General features: G+C 41.0%; 1 protein-coding gene and 1 long non-coding RNA gene across 7 annotated transcripts in view; one reads left to right on the top strand and one right to left on the bottom strand.

The window, feature by feature from the left end:
- Positions 1 to 7,055, bottom strand: part of MIS18BP1 (MIS18 binding protein 1) — a 61,871-nt gene extending 54,816 nt beyond the window's left edge. For all 6 annotated transcript variants that reach the window (XR_012415759.1, XM_005561182.4, XM_065548770.1 and 3 more), the window contains exon 1: positions 6,890 to 7,055. The gene's annotated coding sequence lies outside the window, so the exon portion shown is untranslated. The remainder of the gene's footprint in view (positions 1 to 6,889) is intronic.
- Positions 7,056 to 7,432: 377 nt separating this feature from the next.
- LOC102120279 (uncharacterized) overlaps positions 7,433 to 16,861 on the top strand; it is a 113,563-nt gene continuing 104,134 nt past the window's right edge. Inside the window, exons 1-2 of the long non-coding RNA XR_012415763.1 lie at positions 7,433 to 7,483; positions 15,937 to 16,070. This is a non-coding gene — a long non-coding RNA (uncharacterized lncRNA). The remainder of the gene's footprint in view (positions 7,484 to 15,936; positions 16,071 to 16,861) is intronic.

Consider the following 16,861-nt stretch of genomic DNA (forward strand, 5'->3'; position numbering starts at 1 on the left):
TTAGCAACAGCCTCTGTAACCAATCGGCTACATACCCTAATAGTCCCATATATGCTCCCCCTGGTGTGTTCTTCTGGTGTAATATGACTCTGTTAAAAACTCTGTCCAAAAGCATCTCTGACGGACAGTTGTGTATCCCTGTTACCCTAGTTCCCCGACTGACACTGCTAACCCCGGCAGAGTTCATAGGCTGGGCAGGGACCGCCCCAACTAAAACTGCGCGACATAGACGAGCAGTTTTTCTACCACTAATTGCCGGAATATCCTTAACCACCTCTGTCGTCGCAGCGGGGTTAGCAGGAGGGGCCCTACAACACTCCATGATAGAAAACGACAAGCTGTTACAACAATTCTCTGTTGCTATGGAAGACTTCGCCTATTCCCTAGCCTCCCTTCAGCGGCAGCTCACCTCCCTAGCACAGGTCACCCTTCAAAACCGCAGAGCCTTAGACTTACTCACGGCTGAGAAAGGAGGTACCTGTATGTTCCTCAAAGAAGAATGCTGTTTCTATATAAATGAGTCAGGGTTAGTTGAGGAAAGAGTCCAACGCCTACACGAACTAAGCTTAGAAATGAAAAAGCAACAATTCACTACAGCCGCTAACAATTGGTGGAGCTCTTCAATGTTTTCCCTTCTGGCACCCCTTTTAGGCCCCCTAATGTCTTTACTACTTCTATTCACTATAGGCCCCTGTGTGGTAAATAAAATTTTACAATTTGTCAGAGAAAGGTTTGATACCATCCAACTAATGGTCCTCCGTAGCCATCACCAGCCTCTCCTGCACCCAGAAAGTGAGGCTATATTATAAGACTCTGGAAATCCAAGATTGGACATCCAGTTACTTATGAGAAGGGGGAAATGAAAGGACACAAAGATAGATGTGTACCCGCCCCCCACCCGCTACACCCTTGTTCTGCTCTCTAATCTTTGCACATACCAGAGATTTCGTAAGTTCTGTGAGTACCTGGTTTTCTGCACGTACCAGAGATTTTGTTTTGCACATACCAGAGATTTTGTAAGTTCTGAGGCAAGGTCACAAGACGTGTTTAAGAAAGATAAACTCTTGCTGCCATAAACCTGCTCTCCCGCCTCAAAGTTTGAACCAAAATATCAGAAATGGCAGGAACCAATCATAGTTAGCCAAATCGCCTTGTTCAAACACTAGCCAATCATATATCTGATTTGTATAATAACTCTATGCCCACTTTTCTTAGACTATATAACATTGTTCGGAGCTGAGTGGGGGAGCTCTCCTGCCCGTCTCGTTTCACGAGCGAGGGAGAGTTCCAGGTTTGAACCTGTAATAAAGATCCTTGCTGCTTAGCTTTGACTCTGGACTCTGGTGGTCTTCTTCGGGGAATAAACGGTCTGGGCATAACACTAGCTACTTGGGAGGCTGAGTAGGGAGGATCACCTGAGCCTGGGAGGTCATGGCTGCAGGGAATCAATGATTGTGCCACTGCACTGCAGCCTGGGTGACAGAGCAAGACCTCGTCTCAAAATAAAATAAAATAAAACAAAACAAAATGAAATAAAAGATACATGCAAATGGCAATACATTAGGTTACAAAAGATAAAGTTCCACAAATATAATTTTTCCTTTTAGGCAGTTATATTTTAAGGCAGCAACTACAACGATCTATTCTAATAAAAGCTAAAAAAAAAAAACCTATTCAATTATTTAATAATACCCAATCCTGATTTTTTATGCTCTAGAGCATTTACATTTTAAGGTCTTAGCTGAAAAATCCTCAAATAAATGGTAAATTATTTTCATTCTGATTTCTTTTAATGTAGTGCTATTTAGAATTTTTAGCAGAAATACTGTACTTGAGTTTACATAGTTTTAGTCTTGTTTCTTTCTTTCTTTCTTTTTTTTTTTTTGAGACGGAGTTTCCCTCTTGTTGCCCAGGCTGGAGTGCAATGGTGGGATTTCAGCTCACCACAACCTCCGCCTCCCAGGTTCCAGAAATTCTCCTGCCTCAGCCTCCCGAGTAGCTGGAATTATACGTATGCACCACCACGCTTGGCTAATTTTGTATTTTTAGTAGAGACGGGGTTTCTCCATGATGGTCAGGCTGGTTGGTCTCAAACTCCTGAGTTCAGGTGATCCACCTGTTTCGGCCTCCTAGAGTGCTGGGATTATAGGCGTGAGCTACTGCGCCCGGCTGCAACTTGTTTCTTACACATAAATTGTATTATTCACACCTAGAAATTAAGGTTCTAGGTAAGGAACCATATAGTTGCATTAACTAATATTTGGTAAATAAATAAAATATTTCAATCCAAGGACCCTGGAACTTACTAGTCTGGATTTACAGCATCTCTTATAGCTGAATTTATAACTATTCCAATTAGTTAACATCATATAAACATAAAAAAAACCTATCACAGAAAATTCTAACATAGCCAGACCAAAAAATATCAAGTATCTTTATCTACAGCTACTTCTGTGAGAGATAAGCAATTAATATACAAAGTATTATTTAATCCAATAATTTATGATAACGGAGGAAAAAAGAAGGAAAATATTCTTAAATTACAACAGTCAACAAAGAAGGCTATCTTGGGAGTCTGGAGCTCCTAAAAACCACTGTAATTCTTCCACAGAATATGAATCCTGCAAATACATATTAATGCATGCATGTATATGTTTATGATGTGCTAGTTCCAGGGGTTCTGTACTGGGAAGTTATAATATTAGCTGTTCACTTCATTTCTGTTTTATTTTTGGGACAGTGTCTCTGTCACCCAGGCTGGAGTACAGTGGTGTGCTCAGGGCTCCCTGCAACCTCGAAATCTGGGCTCAAGCAATCCTCCTACCTTCGCCTCCAGAGTAGCTGGGACCACAAGTTTGTGCCACTGCACCTCTGCTATGTTTTCTTTTTTCTTTTTTTGCTTATTTGTTTTGTTTTTGAGAGGGAGTCTCGCTCTGTTGCCCAGGCTGGAGTGCGGTGATGTGATCTTGGCTCACTACAATCTCCACCATATGGGTTGAAACAATTCTCCTGTCTCAGCTTCCCAAGTAGCTGGGATCACAGGCGCATGCCACCACACCCGGCTGATTTTTGTATTTTCAGTAGGACGGAGTTTCACCATATTGGTCAGGCTGGTCTCTAACTCCTGACCTCAGGTGATCCACTTGCCTCAGCCTCCCGAAGTACTGGGATTACAAGCATGAACCACCTGAGCTATGTTTTTTTGCATTTTTTTATAGAGACAGGGTTTCCCCATGTCGTCCAGGCTGGTCTTGAACTCCTGGGCTCAAGTGATCCTCCTGATTCGGCCTCCCACAAGTGTTGGGAGTACAGGTGTGAGCCACCAAGTCTGGCTTAGCTGTTCATTTCAAAGAAAGGCAATAAAGCTATACAATCTCAAAATAAAAAATGAATAAACTTGGCTGAGCACAGTGGCTCACGCCTGTAATCCCAGCACTTTGGGAGGCCAAGGCAGGAGGATCACTTGAGGTCAGGAGTTCAAGACCAGCCTGGCCAACACAGTGAAACCCCGTTTTTACTAACAATGCAAAAATTAGCTGGATGTGGTGGCACATGCCTGTAGTCCCAGCTACTCAGGAGGCTGAGGCAGGAGAATCACTTGAACCCAGGAGACGGAGGTTGCAGTGAGCTGAGATCGTACCACCACTGCACTCCAGCCTGGGCGACAGAGTGAGACTCTGTCTCAAAATAATAATAATAATAATAATAATAACAACAACAACAACAATAAACTGGAAAACTGCAAAGCAAAACGGCAAAGAATGTTCAGGTTTACACAATCTAAATTCCTCAGAGCCTAATAAGATGCTAAACAGAAAGTAAAAACTGCAAATAAGCGAGCAGCACTGAAAACAGAACCAATCTGTAATGGACATGCAGAACTGTCTTCATTTAAAGTCAGATAATTGTCACACTGAAAGGTTACGAGAAACAAAGAGCTTACTGTTTCCTAATGTCCCTACCCCCAATTCAGGCAAGTAGTAGGATAAAGGTGAGTAGCCAAGATTCTGAAAAATCCTCAAATTCCACTTCCCCTCCCAAAGACACAAAAAGTTGCTCTAGGAGACCTTTTTCCCACCGTGTGATAAATAGCAACTCAATATAAGCCAAAAAAAAGCAGTCAGTATTTGCCAGTGGTTTGTTAAAGACAGAATGCAGAGAAAAAAAATGATCTACAATTCCCTCTGACCACAGAGGCTTTGCGGAATAGATAAACAAGAACACCACTGGGTCTAGATAATCCATCCAGGACAGATCTGAAGCTCCATTTCCTTCCTAGTCAAAAGAGCAAAACAAAGAAATCAGCCTCTGATGAAACACAGACATTAGTGGAGATTTAATAACTGGCATCCCTCAAGTGGAGGAAAGAACAGCCTGTCCTGAAGCCAAGCACATTGGCTAACAGATGGAGGTCAGCAACAAGAAATTGTTAGTTCCTCTCAGACTGGAGAAAGTATGTTTCCGTTTTCATTAACTGCTTAAAGTTGTTTGGAAAATCTAATCCTTAAAACTTATTCTAAAAACTGACAAATGCTGATGTACTGGGGGAAAAAAATTGTTTTCAACATAAAGACACAGGAATGGGAAAACCATTGGATGAAACGGCTGGCCAGGATGGGCGTGGTGGCTCACAACTGTAATCCCAGCACTTTGGGAGGCCGAGGGGGGCAGACCACGAGGTCAGGAGATCCAGACCATCCTGGCTAACATGGTGAAACCCCGTCTCTACTAAAAATACAAAAAAATTAGCCGGGCATGGTGGCACGTGCCTGTAGTACCAGCTACTCGGGAGGCTGAGGCAGGAGAATGGTGTGAACCCGGGAGGCGAAGCTTGCAGTGAGCAGAGATCACACCACTGCACTCCAGCAAGACTCTGTCTCGAGAGAAAAAAAAAAAAAAAAAAAAAAAGTCTGGCCTTAAGCATTTATGGTACAGTGATGCACTGCATAATGACATCAAACCACATATACAGTGGTCCCATGAAATTGTTTTGGTGTACCTTTTTTTAACTTATTTTTACTGTACCTTTTGTATATTTTGGTATGTTTAGATACAGAAATACTTATCATTGTGTTACAACTGCCAACAATATTCAGTAAAGTAACATGCTGTACAGGTTTGAAGCCTAGAAGCAACAGGTTATAACATATAGCCTGGGTTTTTATAAGTACACTCTATGATACTGGCACAATGACAAAAATTTCCTGAGAATGTATTTCTCAGAACATATGACAGTCAGTTACAAGTGACACATATAAACACAGAACTGAAGCTAAACAATTATGTATATGATCCTGAATATAACTCGTCCTCCTCCTCCCAAAAAGACATGGAAAGTTCTTGTAAGAATTTACTGTAGTGGTAGCAGTAATAATAACTATTACTATGGAATGGGTCAAAAATCCCAGAGCACACTAACCAAAACTGGGACATAGAATTAGGGGAAAAATAGAATTTTAAGTTAACAGGCAAATGATACACTTGAAAAAAATACTCAGCACATATGACAAAGGGTTAATTTACATAACATTCAAAGAAATCTAATAAATCAACTTTAAAAAATGTACAAAACAGAAAACGGTCACGGGACATGAAATGCAATTAATAGAATACAAAAAGGCCAACAAACGAGTCAAGTGACATCTAATTTTACTCATAAATGGAAATGCAAACTAAAACTGATTTTTTTTCATATCACATTGGTAAAGATTAATTTCAAATGCAAGTCTGCATACTATTGACTTGGGAATTCCACTTCTAACTTGTTTTTTCCTATAGAAACATCTGCATAAGAATGCAAATATATATGTATCGTAATAGCCGTTATTTACTGAATATTTACATGCCAGTCACTATATAATCTAACAGTAACTCGAAAGAGTTAAGTACTGTTATTACTCCAAATTTGAAAAAAGAGAAATTAAGGTATAAGGTGGTTAAGTAACCTGACCAAGGTCACTCGACAGTGAGAAAGAGGATCCGATTCTACCCGACTCCATACTTAAGTTCTTTACCAAAAGGCAACATAATCTACACAGCCACTAAACAGGGAAGTTCATGCTGCAGTACCTGCAGCATAAAATGAAATTAAACAACCCAGATGTCTACCAATAAAGGACAAAATAAATTCCACCACATCCATACAATTTATGTATTCAATAAATAAATATATATGTACTTACACGGAAAAGCGTCCAAGAAATATTAAATTGAAAAAGAAAGTAACAACATATAATTGCATTTGTGTAAAAAAAAAAATTAAATAAATAAATAAAACACAAACAAGCATAGAGAAAAACTCTGGAAGCAGTGAACCAAATTGTAAACAGTGTTTATCTTCGAAGGGCAGGATGAAGCGGCCTACCATTTTCTTGAACTCCTGAGCTCAAAGATCACCCGCCTCGACCTCCCAAAGTGCTGGGATCACAGGCGTGAGCCACCGCGCCCGACCATTTTCTAAATAATTTTATTAACATCTAAAGCTGTTTGCAACAAGCATGCAATTTAACCAGAACAAAACATAAGCTGAATGATCAATTGCTTCTATAGCCCTGTGGGTCCTGGGGTCCCAAGGGGAAGAGTTGGGTACTGACGCATATAATTTTCCCACTTGGTATTCTAAAAAAAAAAAAAAAAAGTTATTTTAGAACAAAGACCTAGAACGCTCACCATCGAAATAAATCTGAGCAATCGTGTTCTACTCTCTTAAGTACAGTAGACACAAAATAAGTGAACATCGAGTGCGAAGCTGTAAAATCAGTACCAAAGCCAGAAATCTACAAATAAATAAATAAATAAACTGCGTGAGCCTACATGCTTAAAGGGCAGGACGCCCACCATCGGCGGGGACCCGCGGCAGGAGGCTATCGGGGGGCGCGGGAGGACGTACCTTGGGTGAAGGGCCTGGCAGGGAGAGACTGCCGCAGTCCCGGCTCGGCTCCGCGCGGAGGGAGGGCCGGACGCCGCCCGGCTCGCGCCTCAGGCCCACGGTGGCCCCTGCCCGCGGCGGCCGGGCACCAAGCGACGCTTACCCCCTCCGCGAGATACTCTCACACAACACTTCCGCAATTCAAATTTGAAGAGCCCGCCCTCCAGTCGGCCTGGGATTGGCACTCTCGGGAATTGCGCCACCGTGCGTCTCACAGGGACGCTAGAAAACTGCAGGCGGCCTCCGCACGCCGTGGACGGTAGTGTATCCACAAAAAGTAGGCGACCCTAAGCTGTCACAGGCAGGGGGCGAGATCCTCTAGTTTTCCTCAAAGTTCGTTTCGTCTTCGCAGGGCACCCGCCCACCCTGAATCCCGCCTTTCCTCCCGTGAAGCTCTGCCGGTGCAAGGCTGACGTCGCACGCGGTGGGCCGCGAGCGCGCTCCGGCGCTGCTGCGTCTAAGTTTGGCCCTTCCTGGCTGCCGTCCTCCCCCACTAGGCTGTGCGCAGTAGCGGCTGTTATCCGTCTCCTCCGTCTCAGGAAAACAGCGTGCTCGGTGGGTTTGAGAGAACGTCTGTTTTTCTGCCCTCCATGTTTGAGGGGGAGAAAGAACATTTTGTTCTTGAGGGGATGATGGATTGAATGTAAAGTTACGCACAAAGTGGGATGTTTAGTTTGAACCATTCCCTCAGGAAGTGTGATATTTTGGGGCGTGGGGTATAGGTTCTCGCTCTGTCGCCCAGGCCTGAGGGCAGTGGCGCAATAACGGCTCACTGCAGCCTGGAACTCCAAGGGATCTTCCCACCTCAGCCTCTGAGTAGCTGGAACTACCGTCGTGCGCGACCATGCTTGGCTAATTTTTATTTTGTAGAGAGGAGGCCTCGCCATGTTGCCCAGGCTAGTCTCCAACCCCTGGGTTCTAAGCGATCCTCCCATCTTGGCCTCCCAAAGTGCTAGGATTACAGGCAAGCAAGCGCGCCGGGCCAGGAAGTGATTATTATTATTTTTAAGTCACCTCACATTCTAGAAACATTAATCTCAACAACTGTAGGTTGCTGCATGCAGCTTGTGACGGTGGCCCCCAGGCTGCGTCCCGCCTTAGACTGCACCCAGTGAATCTCCGCTCTGATACCGCGGAGTAACCGGGTGTATACTTCGCCTTGTATAGGGCACATTGGTTCAGTCTTGAAAGTAGAGAAGGGGAAGCGAGGGAATGTAAGGTGTGTTTTCAGCCCTGAACCCTGTTCAACTCCAGTCCTGCATGAAGTCTGTCCTCTTCCCCCCATCCGCATTTGTGATGAGAGCTTCTTTTTATTTTATACTTTAAGAAAATTACTCAACTTCCTAGTCACATATCACATTTCCCCATTAAGAGGCTTTACTGAAAAGGTTGTAATGGATTGATCTTTTTTTAAGTGACTTGTGCAGTCCCTTCTAAATCCTGCATCTGTTGTACCCGAGTGAGTTAGAGAAACGCCACACTTTGAGACAAATTTAAGAGTCCTTTATTAGCTGGCGACCGAGAGATGGCTAACGCTCGAAATTCTCGGCCAGAGGAAGGGGGTGGGTAAGGAGTCCTTGAAACCTTGCAAATGACGGAGCCAAATGGAGTTCGTCCAGCTTTCTTAGCTAAGGGAGAGCTTATCATGTGGAAACAAGGCTAGGTGATTAAGGAAGAGTATAAAAACAAAGTAAAAAACAAGGTTAGGTATTACACATCTGAATTTTGTACACTGAATAATCAAAATCCAAAATATAAATTTAAAACATCCACATGAATGCAAGTAAGGAAAAACAACAGTTGGAGGTAGGGGGAAAGGAAGCAAACTTACCTGGATAAAATGAAGTTTCTTGTACACCATAATGAGAAAATGATTGGACATGGATTTGCACTAGTTTTGTGGGAACCGGCCTTAAAACAGGTTAAATGGCATGTGTGAAATATACTTTGATAGGGGAAGTTTGAAGGGATGGTCATTCAGATTTCAAAGCACCTGAAATTGAGGTGTAAGAGGTTTCTGTGCCTGATGAAGATGGCCATGGCTCACAAGTTTAGGCAAAATAGGAACCCTGAAGTATTAAGGGCAGGCACTCGGAAATGCACACTTCTTTTTAATTGGCCACTTCTCATGTAAGAAGGAAGTAGTATGTAGTATGCCCCAATGTGAATGGCCGCAGGAATTTACATAAGATGACTAGTAATTTTCCAAACAAAACTGGATTAAACAGTTTGTGGATAACAAAGTGTGATGATAAGGCATACAGGCCAAGGTACAGTTCATCTGTCCCTTAATGGCAACATACTGTAACTGCCCAAGGGGTTCACCTTGCCTGCTCCCTAGACAGAGCCGATTCAAGACAAGGGAATTGCAATGGAGAAAGAGTAATTGATGCAGAGCTGGCTGTGCGGGAGACTAGTGTTTTATTATTACTCAAATCAGTCTCCCCTGAGATTTTGGGGATCAGAGTTTTTGAGGATAATTTGGTGGGGGGGAACCCAGTGAACTAAAGTGCTGATTGGTCAGGGATGAAATCATAGTGAGTAGAAACTGTCTCTTGCGCTGAGTCAGTTCCTGGTTTGGGGGGTCACAAAATCAGATGAGCCCGTTTATTGATCTGGGTGGTGCCAGCTGATCCTCTGTGTGCTGGGTCTGAAAAATATCTCAAGCACTGATCTTAGGAGCAGTTTAAGGAGGGTCAGAATCTTGTAGCCTCCAGCTGCATGACTCCTAAACCATAGTTTCTAATATTGTGGCTAATGTTAGTTCTACAAAGGCAATCTAGTCTCCAGGGAAGAAGAAGGTCTGCTTTGGGAAAGGGCTATTACCGTCTTTGTTTATAGACTACAAACTAAGTTTCCCCCAAAGTTAGTTCAACCTACACTCAGGAATGAATAAGGACAGCTTGGAGGTTAGAAGCAAGGAGGTTAAGTTATATTTCTTTCACTGTTTCAGCCATAATTTTGCAAAGGCAGTTTCAATGCTGCCCTGGATTGGCCCTCCTTTAAGTTTCTGTCTGCTTGGAAGGGAGACCGTATTGAGAAAATGGTTGGAAATGGATTTGCAGTTCACAGCCACCTGGGATAATCTGTCCCATCCTAGGCCTATACTTCATGGAAACACATGCAGACACCCATGTAGGGTCCAAAAAAAGGGATATAAAAGGAAGAGACAGAAAGCTTCACGCTGTGTGCGAGTTGCTACCAAGACATCTGGGGCTGCTTATCCTGGAGGAATATTCCTAGGACCATGAAAAGTTGTAGCAGTACTACTAACTGACCATATGACACTTGGAGAAAGTAGAAAAATGCTGTTTCATCAAGGCCAAGGGTTCTTAAGCAGGAAAAGTTTTGCCCCCCCCTTGGGACAATTGGCAATGTCTGGAGACATGTATGAATGTCACAATTAGGGAAGGTACCAGTATCATCTTGTGGGTAGAGGACAGATATACTACTAAATGTCATAGTGTAATGGTGGGGGGGACAGCCCCCCCAACATTACAAAGGATTAACTATTTTAAAATGTCAGTAGTGCCATGGTTAAGAAATTCTACTCTTGGCAGATATAGCCCTGAAACAGGATTTCAGCCCCCTCTCACTCTCTTAGCTGGGTGCCCTTATGTAGGGCACAGAGTAAAACCACTACTCCCCTGTATAGGCTACAAGGAGGGAGTCAGTGAGGAAGTTATCCAGGTTTTGTGAGAGGAGGACCCTTCAGTGAAAAAGGCTGCCAAAGAAATTGCTCTGTGATGGAGACAATATACAAACACGTAATCATATTACAAATTGTGATAAGTGTTGAGGATGTATCAGTTCGGATCACCCGGGAAGCTGATGCCAAATTGGAATGAGGATTATTGGGAAATAGATCCTGTGAAAGACCAAGGGGGAGGAAGAAGAATTGGACCTGGGAAATCTTCAGATCTTGATACAGATCTGACATTTGTAAAAGGAAAGATTGATGAAAGTGGAATTGGGTAGGTGCAGTCTAAGATTGCATTGGAGATTTGACAAGGTCTTGGCTAACCCAATAGGAAGATTTGGGGTTGTCTATCAGAGAAGTCCTGCAGTGGGCAGACATGGCCAGGCCCTGATATCCACCAGACTGGAGGCTGCCTGGGAAGAACATGGCCTTGGCACAAAGACTTTAATAAATCTCAAAGGCTTTGCAGCCAGAGGCTGTCAGCTAACTGCACTCCTCACAGCTCAGTGACTACTTTTTTTTTTTTTTTAACAAAAGATCAGAATTGCATGTTTCCATGCCTGCCACAGAAGAATAATTAAAAGAGTGTAGCAGCAGGATTTTATTTTCAGGGCTTTCCAATTTTTTTTTTTTTTTTTTGGCAACCCACAGTAGGAAATATTGTACATTGTAACCTAATAAATATACAAAACTACAATTAACTAAAACAAAAAGCTTTAAAAGTGTTACTGAACATTACTTTGTGCAGTGCATGCTGTTATTTTCTGTTTCCTCTTTTTAAAAAAAGCTGCCTATGGTGTATGATTGTAATACAATATGAATATTTTCATGTTTCTGCATGGTCAGGACTTTTAATTAAAAAAAAACCTAAGGTAAAGTTCACTTAACCATTTTAAAGTGCACAATTCAATGACATTTAATGCATTCACAATATTCTGCAACCACCATCTATAAAACATTTTTTATCATCCTAAAAGGAAATCTCATACCCCTTAAGCAGTCACTCTCTCTTGTCGCCTCCCCACAGTCCTAGGCAAACACCAGTCTTCTTCCTGTCTCTAGGAATTTACATATTTGGATATTTCATATAAATGGAATCATACAATATTACAATATGGACCTTTTATGTATAACTTCCTTCACAGTTTTTTTCTGAGGTTTATATACCTCAAAAATTGTATATTGTAGATCAGTGCTTGATTCCTTTTTATGGCTGACAGTATTCCATATTGTGTGTGTGTGTGTGTGTGTGTGTGTGTACCACGTTTTATTTATCTGTTACTCCATTGACATTTGGGTTATTTCCACCTAAATCTATAATACCCTAGTTTGAATTGATACCAACTTAGTTTCAATAGCATACAAAAACTCTGCTTCTAAACAGCTGAGACTTCTCCTGTATGTTTCTATCATTACCAATTACATCTATATACATCGTGTGTTCATTAAGATAGATTTGTAATTATTTTATGCACTTGGCTTTTAAATCATATTAAAAAAGGGGAACCACACACCAAAAATATAGCGATCCTGGCTTTTGTATTTACTGATGTAGTTATATTTATCTAACTTTTTGATTTCTTCTTAGAGCTTTTAGTTACTGTCTAGTTTTCTTTCATTTAAGCCTGAAGAACTCCCTTTAGTATTTCTTATAGTATAGGTCTACTTGTGACAAACTCTTTCAGCTTTTATTTACATGCTAATGTCTTAATTTCTCCATCATTTTTGAAGGACACTTTGCTGAATATAGAATTCTTGGTAGATGGTCTTTTTCTTTCAGCACTTTGACTATGTTATCCCACTGCCTTCTTTCCTACATTGTTTCTGATGAGAAATCAGATGCTCTTATTGTAGAGAATCACTTGTATGTGACAAATCTCTCCTCTCACTGCTTTTAAGATTTTTTTTTTGTCTTTGTCTTTTGACAATTTGATTATAATGTATCTCAGTGTGGAACTGTTTATATTTATCCTTCTTGGAGTTTGTTGAGATTCTTGGGTGCATAGGTTCCTGTCTTTTACCAAATCTGGGCAGTTTTTGGTTATTTCTTCAACATTTTTTTTGCAATGTTTTATTTTTCTTCTCCTTCTGGGACTCCTGTAATGTGTATGGTGGTACTCTTGATTATTCCCATAGATTTTTTAAGACTCCAATAATTATTCTTCGGTTTTTTCATTTTTTTAAAATTTTTGAGACAGAGTCTGTTTCTGTCACCCAGGCTGACAAGGAGAATTATGGTTCACTGCCTCATGAACGCCTGTGCTCAAGAGGTCTTTCCACCTCAGCCTCCCAAGTAGCTCAAACTACAGACACATACCACGATACCCAGCTAACATTTTTAAAAAAAAATTTTTTGTAAAGACAGAGTCTTACGATGGTCTTGAACTCTCGGGCTCAAGCGATTCTCCTGTCTCAGCCTCCCATAGTGCTGAGATTACAGGTGTGAGCCACCATGCCTGGTCATTCTTTTTTCTTTATACTACTCGATCTGGATTTTGATTTTAGTCGACAGTTGTAAGTTCACTGTTTCTTTATTCTGCCTGCTCAAATCTGCTATTGTAACCCTGTAGTGAATTTTCATTTCAGTTACTGTATTTTTTAGCTTCACAGTTTCTACTTGGTTTCTTTTCATAATTTCTATCTTTGTTGATATTTTCTATTGTTAAGACATCATTCTTCTGGTTTCCTTTAACTCTTTGTCTGTGGTTTCCTTTACCTCTCTGAGCATATTTAAGACAGTTGATTTTAAATTTTTGTCTAATATGTTCAGGGTTTGTTCTTCCTTAGGGAGAGCTTATATTAATTTCTTCTGTAAATAAACTGTACTTTCTAGTTTCTTTGCATGCTTCATAACGTTTTTGCTGGAAACTGGACATTTGAATATTAAAATATGCTAACTCTGGACATCAGATTCTTCTCCCTTCTCAGGATTTGTTGTTGTTGTTGTTGTTGCTTCCTGTGAAATACAGTTGTTTGCTTATTTAGTGTCTTTTCTATATGATCTTTGTAAAGTCTGTATTTGTCATGTGTGGTCTCTGAAGTCTCTGTTCCTTTAGCTTGTGTTCAGCTGGTGCTTTGATAGATATTTTCCTGAACACCAGGAGCTACACTAGAATAAAATAATAAAAGAAACAAAAAAACCGTCTTCCAACCTTTGAAGATTGACTGTGTGTTACAGCATGCTTTCAGTACTTAGCGAGGTCATTTATAACCCTGCCTAAACCTTCACTCCCTACTTGTGCTGAGCCCAAAGATAAGCAAGAATTAAAAGCTTACAGTCTTTATAGATTGTTTTTGAATATGCATCCTGCCATAGGAATGTGCATAGCTTCTAAATTCCTCAGCATATGGAGACACTTTTGAATAATTTCCCGAAGAAACTCTACCCAGCTTTTCCTTGCAGGCTTTCACTGCATCTATTATTTGCCTCAATTGTAATTCTTTGCCTTAGGTGGCAGCATGTTGTCCATTTGTCTTACAATGTTTTTGAAGAATGTCTTCTGTGTAGCTGTTTTTTTTTTCACGCTGAATAGGTTTCAAGTTATATAAAAGAAAGTCAGGTGCCTTGTATCATTCTTTCAAATAGTGCTCTGTGATGGTAAATGTTATGTGTCAATATGACTGTATCATGGATTGCCAGATGTTTGGTTAAACATTTTTTTCTTAGTTTGTCTGTGAGGGTGTTTCTGAATGAGATTAATTTTTGGATTGGACAGAGTAAAGCAGATTGCTCTTCTCAACATGGATGAGCCTCATCCAATCTGTTGAAGGCCTTAATAGAATAAAAGGCTGAGTAAGACAGAATTCTTTCTTTTGGCCAGAATATATTTGAGCTAGGACATTTAGTCTTCTGCCTTTGGACTCATTCTTGGACTAGAACTTACACCATTGGCTCTCCTGTTTCTCAGACCTTCATACTGGGTGATATGGTTTGACTGTGTCTCCATCAAAATCTAATCTGGAATTTTAGTTCCCATAATCCCCACGTGTCATGGGAGGGACCTGGTGGGAGGTAATTGAATCATGGGGGCAGTTGCCCCATGCTTGTTCTTGTGATAGTGAGTTCTCATGATAGCCAATGGTTTTATAAGGGGCTCTTCTCCTTTTTGCTCAGCACTTCTCCTTGCCACTGCCATGTGAAGAAGGATGTGTTTGCTTCCCATTCCACCAAGATTGTAAGTTTTCTGAGGTCTCTCCAGCCACGCTGACCTGTGAGTCAATTAAGCCCCTTTCCTTTATAAATTACCCAGTTTGGGGTATATCTTTATTGGCATTGTGAGAACAGACATTAATACACTTGGACTGGAACTGTATCATTGACTCTCCTGGGTCACTAGTTTAGTGATGCAGATCTTGGATTTCTTAGCCTTCCATACTTCAATGAGCCGATTCCTTAGAGTAAATCAATCTCTCTCTTTCTCTTTTTTTCTTCTCTCTCTCTCTCTCTCTCTCATTCCCTCTCTTTCCTGTTGGTTGTGTTTCTCTGAAGAATCCAGACTAATACACTGCCAAATAAGTTAGAACAGACAAACACACACAATTCTCTAAGCATAAGGTCTGTGCTCCCTCCACAACCAGGGACCAAGGTCCCACACTGGAACCTTGAAGACAGGGTACTGCCTTCAAGACTGCTGCCAAAGGTGCTGAGATGCTGAAGAAACCAAGCTGAAAAATCCAGTTCTTCAGAAAGAAACATTTAATAGGACTTATGAACAGAAGCAATGTGTTGGGTGGGCATGAGATGGTGGATCCCTCTACCTGCCCTCCAGAAAATATACTTTGTAAAGCAAGCTTTTAGGGTAAAGATTTGTGTAGCTCATCATACTTCAGACTTTCTTGTGAAACGTGACCACTGGGGAGATTAGATAAGCATCTTTATTTATGCTACAGGGATTGTTTATTTATGAGAAGTTGTCTATGTTACAGGCATTCTTAAAGACCTTGCTGCAGAAGTCATCATGGTCATCATGGCAGTTTCACTTCAAGGTGGCATCACTTTCGTCATGCAACAGGCTGTTTTCCCATGGGGTGGGAGGTCAATAAGGGCAATAAAAAATGCTGCAAAGCTTTTGTACAAGAACATTTCCTCTTTTTACTTTTTTAATTGACAAATAGTTATTATACATGTTCATGGGGTACACAGTGTTGTTTTTATACATATAATGCGTAGTGATCAGATCTGGTTAATTAGCATATCCATGATCTCAAACATTTATCTTTTTCTGGTGTTGGAAACATTCAGTGTCTTTCTTTTTGCTGTTTGAAATTATATTTCTTTTTTTTTTTTTTTTTTTTTTTTTTGAGACAGGGTCTCTGTCACCCAGGCTAGAGTGCAGTGGCACAATCTTGGCTCACTGCAGTCTCTGCCTCCCAGGCTCAAAGGATCCTTCCAGCTCAGCCTCAGGAGTAGCTGGGACTTCAGGCACATACCATCATGCCCAGGTAAATTTCGTATTTTTTGGTAGTGGTGGGATTTCACCATGTTTCCTAGGCTGGTCTCAAATTTCTAGGCTCAAGCGATCCACCCTTCTCGGCCTCCCAAAGTTCTGGGATTACAAGTGTGAGCCACCATATGTGGCCTGAAATTATATTCTTATTAACTATAGTCATCCTACAGTGATGCAGAACACTAGAATTTATTCTTCTCATCTAGCTGTAATTTTATAACCTTTAACGAATCTCTCCTCACCCCTCCCTTCTCCCTATCATTCCCAGCCTCTAGTATCCTGTATTCCACTTTTTACTTCTATGAGATCAAATTTTTTAGCTTCCATATATAAGTGAGAACATGTGGTGTTTAATGTTTTGTTTCTGGCTTATTTTATTGAACATAATGTCTTCCAGCTCCGTCTGTGTTATTGCAAATGACAAGATTTCATTCATTTTTTATAGTTTAATAGTATTCCATTTGTATATGCCATATTTTCTTTATCCATTCATTTGTTGTTGAACCCCTAGGTGGATTCTAAATCTTGGCCATTGTGAATAGTGCTGTAATAAACTTGCAAGTACAGTTGTCTCTTAGATATACTAATTCCCTTTCCTTTGGATAAATGCCCAGTAGTGGGACTGCTGGATCATATGGTACTTCTGTTTGTAGTTGTTTTAGAAACCTCTGTAACATTTTCAATAGTGGCTCTACTAGTTTACATTTCCACCAACAGTTAGAGTTTCCTTTCCTCCACATTTGTGTCAGAATCTGTTATTTTTTTGTCTTTTTGATGGTAGCCATT

The sequence above is a fragment of the Macaca fascicularis genome, chromosome 7, assembly GCF_037993035.2.
Source record: "Macaca fascicularis isolate 582-1 chromosome 7, T2T-MFA8v1.1".
In the NCBI taxonomy this organism is placed as follows: Eukaryota; Metazoa; Chordata; class Mammalia; order Primates; family Cercopithecidae; genus Macaca; species Macaca fascicularis.